This window comes from Entamoeba dispar, genomic scaffold (assembly GCF_000209125.1).
Source record: "Entamoeba dispar SAW760 scf_1105229464027 genomic scaffold, whole genome shotgun sequence".
NCBI lineage: Eukaryota > Evosea > Mastigamoebida > Endamoebidae > Entamoeba > Entamoeba dispar.
This window is the reverse complement of record NW_001855987.1, coordinates 10,183-15,508: the sequence shown is the minus strand read 5'-3', so window position 1 is coordinate 15,508 and position 5,326 is coordinate 10,183. Positions and strand designations below refer to the sequence as shown.

Genomic DNA, 5,326 nt, shown 5'->3' with positions numbered 1-5,326 from the left:
ATATCATTTATATAAGAATAATTATTTAATTTTAATTCATTTTATGGGTTTTCAATTATTTCATTTTCATTTATTATGATAATTCAAATGATATAATACTTTCTTATTACATGATTTACACATTAAACTAATTTGTTATTAATCTTTTTGAATGTTATATTCAACTGTTTTTGAAATAAAATTCAACTCTTTTTCATAAACAAAACATAAATAAATATGATGATAAATACTTTATTTATAAATCAAATGAGATGAAATAAATAATTCATTAATAATATGATAAAATAATTAAATTATTTATTAAATATAATAAAAACTGTTATAAATTATGATGTTTTAATCTCCATTTAAATAAATAAATCAAAAGATTAAATCATCAAAAATAATAATAAACATAATAAAAATAAAGAACAAATAATTTTAATTGAATAAAATAAAACATACTAATGAAATTAATCATACTATCAAATCAATAACATTTTAACATATATTAATTAATTAAATTTTATAATACTTTTTGACATTTTTATTGTAAAAGTCTATTCATTTTTACATCAATATTTATATTAACTAATTGTTATATATTTATTATCATTATCTATTTCTCTATTTATTTCATGTTTAATTTCTTTAATAATTGATGTATTGGTATTGTCTTGTATTGTCATTCTTGTTGTTTATTATTTATCTTTTTCTCTTCTTTTCCTTATTTTTATTTCATCTTATTGTTATTTAGTGTTTGATTTATCGTTTCATTCTTTCATCTTATCACAATTAACTCTATAATTTTAGATGATATAATCATTATATCTTATTTCTCCATCACTTTTTATTTCTCATTCTTTTATTTTTCTTTTATATTACTTATCATCATTTGTTTATCATTTCCATAATTGATTTACAGCAAATATTTTGTTTATTTTATTTTTATTTCATTCTAGTATTCTTTTCTAAATATATTTTGTGATTTTATTATTACTTCTTATGATAAAATGCTTTGTTCTTTTTTCTTATTCACCATTATTTTCTAATTTGTTGATATTTTTAATATTATGTTTTTATTCTTATTTAACTTCTTATTTTTCTTATATTTTTATTTTACTTTTCCATCTTTTATCATTTCTTTGTTTTAATCGTAGAAGTAGAGCATACTGAAGAAACTGAAGTAATCACTTCTCAATTCAAAGAAAATCTGATTGTGGATATATCTATTATTTGACCTTTTTTTCTTTTATCATTTCTTTATTTTAACTATTTTATTTATTTCTTTTGTTTTTATTTAATTGGATATTTAACTTTCTCTATTTTTGTTTTATACTTGATTGAATATACTTTGTTATATATTATTATTTCATTAATATTTATTTTTATTTATATTCTCCATTCTCTTATTTACTTCTTGTTTTCACTTTACTTTCATTTATATTAATGTGTTATATTTCTTGTTAACGTTATCTTTATTATCATTCTATTCATTCATGTTTTTTTATTCTTTTTATGATTTCTCTTTTTAATTCGCTTCTTAATTGTTTTATTGTTATTATGATTATTATACATTTTATTGTTATTTCACCATCCTCTTCTACATATCATTGAATGTTTATATATTCTTTAATTTTATTTACATTATCAATGTTATTATTCAGTGATAACAATATAAACTGTTTATTCTTTATGTTGAAAAGAAGTTCAAATGAACGAAGAAAAATAAAGAAGAAAGTGTTGTTACAATCTTTTATATTTTAAGTGTTAGTTTTTCTCTTATTTTAAACTTTTAATTTATCAAAAACTAATTAAGTTATTCATTATCATTACTTTCTTATTTAGTGAAGAGATCCTCCTTAAAACAATCTCATTAGTAGATTCAATATTATAGGAATCTTCGAAATCTTCTTCCCATTTTGTTATTGTCTTATCATTTTAATATTATCACATTCAATTGTTTTAATTGAATTATGCGTATCATTTATCTTCATATGATAAAGTCTACCATTTTAACTTCTTTTCTTTTGGTATCACTCTCAATATTATTTCAATTCTTCTATTTCAAGCATATTCAATTCTTCATTTAACATAAACTTTCCATCTTTTATTCTTTTCATTATAACTTCATATTGACAATATAGAATATCATTAATTCAACCATATTAATGATAATCTATTTATTACATGATATCTATTAAGAGAAGCATACCATTTAAATATTTTCAACATGTTTGTGTTAATCTTTACATATAAGAAAATGCTCTTACAAATATATACTTTTTATCAACAACTTCTAATAATCTTTTAATTTCATTAACACTAAATCAATATTCTTATATTTATTAATTATTATTGATATAACATAACTAATTTTTGTTTAGTTTTATTGTTTATTTTATTATTTTTGTTCTTTATTCTTATAATTAACCATTTTAATATTTCAATATTCTTCATATTCTCATACAAATATGTTATTTTCTATATCTTCTATTGTAACATCACTATTACTTTTACTTTTTATTTTATTCTTACTATCATAAATATTTCTTATTATAATATAATTTATTTGTTTCTATCACTATATCTTTCTATTATCCATTTATATTATTTGGGTATCTTCTTATATATTATTTTTTTATTGAAGATTCATTTCATTATTTATTGTGGTGATTTCTTCAATATTCTATTTTCAATTTAATTTTTTACTTTTTCATCATGTTATTTCATTTCTTTGATTTGATTATTGTTAATTATGAATTGATAATTTTCACATTTATCATTTTATAATTTCTTATATTTATCAAATATTTCTTCAAACTATAATCTTTTATTCTTACAATACTTATTTCTTCTATTTCTTTCATTGTTATTTTTTATTCTTCAATTATTTTCAATATTATTCTCTTTAATTCAATATCAATAAAATTGATTGAAGATCCAGTTTATTTCATTCTGTATATTTTCATCTTCTCTAATATTAACTTCTTTAATTCTTGTTATTAATTTATTCATAACCAATTTCAATTCTATTTCATTTCATAACTTCAATGTTTGTTCATTAATTGATTCTATTTCTATTTTCAATTTCTCATATTCTTTACTATAAGTATTACTTATTTTTATTTTGATTTCTATTTCTTTTGAAATTCATTTTTCATTAAATCTGTTTTAATATTAATTTGACACTTTTCATATTCAATTATTCAATATTTTTTATTTTATTTAGTAGTATATTAATATTTAAATTATAACATTTTTGTTAATTGAAGTATTTCAAGATTTTAGAATGTATTTGCAAATGTTAATTTATTTTTTCTTTGTTTGGTTGTGTTCTTCTTGTTTAAATCTTAGTTGTAATTTACCTCTTCACCTTTTATCTATTTCATTTACACTATTATTTTTTAATTATTTTAAATGAAGTATATTTAGTAAATCAATAGATGATACCAGATTCAATAATTAGTGTTTCAATATATTGTTGTTTTATTATTAATTTTGTATTTTTTGTTCTAATACAAAGATGTTTAATATGTTCTGGCAATTATTATAATTTAATTCTTGTAATTTGAACACTTTCTTCAATATTTTTTTTGTAAATGTTTATCAATTAAAATAGAATTAATATATAAGTTATTGTGAATATTATAAATTTTCATTTTATTTTCATTACTAGTATCGTTTAATTATATTAATATCAAATAAATTAGTATCAACAATATCATTTAGTGTTATTCTAATAGGTATTAGATTTGTTCATTTCTTCTATTAGAATAATTTTATAAGAATATTCTTTAATACTTTTCTGCATATTAGAAATAACTTTTTCTTGTGTATTATCATAATAATTAGTATTTTTTCTACATTTTTATCTATCTTCAATTTGTATTTTATTCAATTATTATTTGATTTGATATTTTTCTATTTTAATTTTATCATTATTCGTTCAATTATTACTGAAAATATTTCATTGCATCATTTTTATTTCTTTTTTTTTTTGAATCTTTTCAATTATAATTTCTATTAATTCTTTTAATATTCTGAATGATTGTTAGTGTTTAAATTCTGAATAATTTTATTATTCTTTCTTTTTCTCTTTCTTTCATTCATATTTATTCTTCTCAGCTTTCTATTTTTCATTAAACATTTCCATTGTTCTTATAAAACTATTAAACCATACTTTCTTTTCATTTTTCATTGTCATTAAATCATTAACATTAAGTAAATTACAATTTTTTCTTGTTAAATTGAATATTATACAATACTATTAATTTGTTTTTCTGATATAAATTATGGATTAACTTTTAATGAATTAATTATTGTTTAATATTTGTTATTAATTATTTCAACACTTTGAATATCTTTTATATTTCTGGTGTATAATTTTATTTTCATTAAATAAATTATATCATCGTGTTTTATTTCACTTTGTGTATAGTTTGATAAATTCATAACTTTAATTGTTTCAATTATTTATTTTCTAGTTCATCTTATTCATCATTATAGAATTCTTTATTTAATGAGATATTAATTTAATTATTTCTTTAAAAAAATAATATTATTGAGAAACATTGAAGTTTCATTGATTTTTTTAATTAAACAATATATTACATTAATATAATTTAAATTATCTTCTTTTATTTTTATTTTGTTTTTCATTACAAATAATTTAAAATTACGAAATTAAAAGATAATAATTCTTGATTTTTCTATTTTATCCATTCTTTACAACTAATATATTATAATTAGTTATTTATGTACTAGGTTATTAACAGAAGATATATATTGAATTTAATAGACTATTATTAATTCATTAGTTAGTGATTTTTATTATTGTAATTTTTGGATAAGATTTGTTAAAATTTCAAATATACTTGTTATTAAATTGATGATTAAGTGTAATATTAAACTCGTTGACATCATGTTTTATACTATAAATCAGAGCACTAATTTAAGATATAAGAAAAAAATATATTTTAATATAAAATAAAATAAGAGTCAATATTAAATAAAAATGAACTAATTAAAAATAAATAAAAGTAATTGAAGGTATTGTATTAACAATAAATAATTATTGTTAATCAATATTCAAATGATAATTAAAAATAATTAAACAACTTCAAATAAGTTATAATAAAACAATCAATAATATAACAAATAAATGAAATTTTAAATATTAAAACATATTAATTAATACAAATCAAATGAAAAAATAATTAACTTATAATGTTTAATACAACAATGAATATGAAATAGAAATAAGTCATAAAAAAGACTTAAAAAATTATACTGATAATAATTAAAGTCACAAACCCTGATATAATCAAATCTTTATAATAATTTA

At 17.0% G+C, this 5,326-nt stretch overlaps 26 annotated features.

Moving 5' to 3' along the window:
* The first annotated feature begins 5 nt into the window (after window positions 1-5).
* Window positions 6-45: a sequence feature (AT_rich).
* Window positions 46-254: 209 nt separating this feature from the next.
* Window positions 255-316: a sequence feature (AT_rich).
* Window positions 317-353: 37 nt separating this feature from the next.
* Window positions 354-456: a microsatellite.
* A 21-nt stretch (window positions 457-477) lies between these two features.
* Window positions 478-513: a sequence feature (AT_rich).
* Window positions 514-542: 29 nt separating this feature from the next.
* Window positions 543-718: a microsatellite.
* Window positions 691-866: a microsatellite.
* A 53-nt stretch (window positions 867-919) lies between these two features.
* Window positions 920-1,106: a microsatellite.
* A 26-nt stretch (window positions 1,107-1,132) lies between these two features.
* Window positions 1,133-1,217: a repeat region.
* A 4-nt stretch (window positions 1,218-1,221) lies between these two features.
* Window positions 1,222-1,394: a microsatellite.
* Window positions 1,342-1,516: a microsatellite.
* Window positions 1,411-1,569: a microsatellite.
* Window positions 1,570-2,318: 749 nt separating this feature from the next.
* Window positions 2,319-2,339: a sequence feature (AT_rich).
* A 16-nt stretch (window positions 2,340-2,355) lies between these two features.
* Window positions 2,356-2,537: a microsatellite.
* An 8-nt stretch (window positions 2,538-2,545) lies between these two features.
* Window positions 2,546-2,730: a microsatellite.
* Window positions 2,731-3,051: 321 nt separating this feature from the next.
* Window positions 3,052-3,166: a microsatellite.
* Window positions 3,167-3,182: 16 nt separating this feature from the next.
* Window positions 3,183-3,236: a sequence feature (AT_rich).
* A 141-nt stretch (window positions 3,237-3,377) lies between these two features.
* Window positions 3,378-3,401: a sequence feature (AT_rich).
* A 164-nt stretch (window positions 3,402-3,565) lies between these two features.
* Window positions 3,566-3,649: a sequence feature (AT_rich).
* Window positions 3,650-3,663: 14 nt separating this feature from the next.
* Window positions 3,664-3,691: a sequence feature (AT_rich).
* A 143-nt stretch (window positions 3,692-3,834) lies between these two features.
* Window positions 3,835-3,980: a microsatellite.
* Window positions 3,981-4,284: 304 nt separating this feature from the next.
* Window positions 4,285-4,328: a sequence feature (AT_rich).
* Window positions 4,329-4,360: 32 nt separating this feature from the next.
* Window positions 4,361-4,391: a sequence feature (AT_rich).
* Window positions 4,392-4,437: 46 nt separating this feature from the next.
* Window positions 4,438-4,529: a microsatellite.
* Window positions 4,530-4,567: 38 nt separating this feature from the next.
* Window positions 4,568-4,660: a sequence feature (AT_rich).
* Window positions 4,661-4,934: 274 nt separating this feature from the next.
* Window positions 4,935-5,021: a microsatellite.
* Window positions 5,022-5,044: 23 nt separating this feature from the next.
* Window positions 5,045-5,202: a microsatellite.
* The last annotated feature ends 124 nt before the right edge of the window (window positions 5,203-5,326 follow it).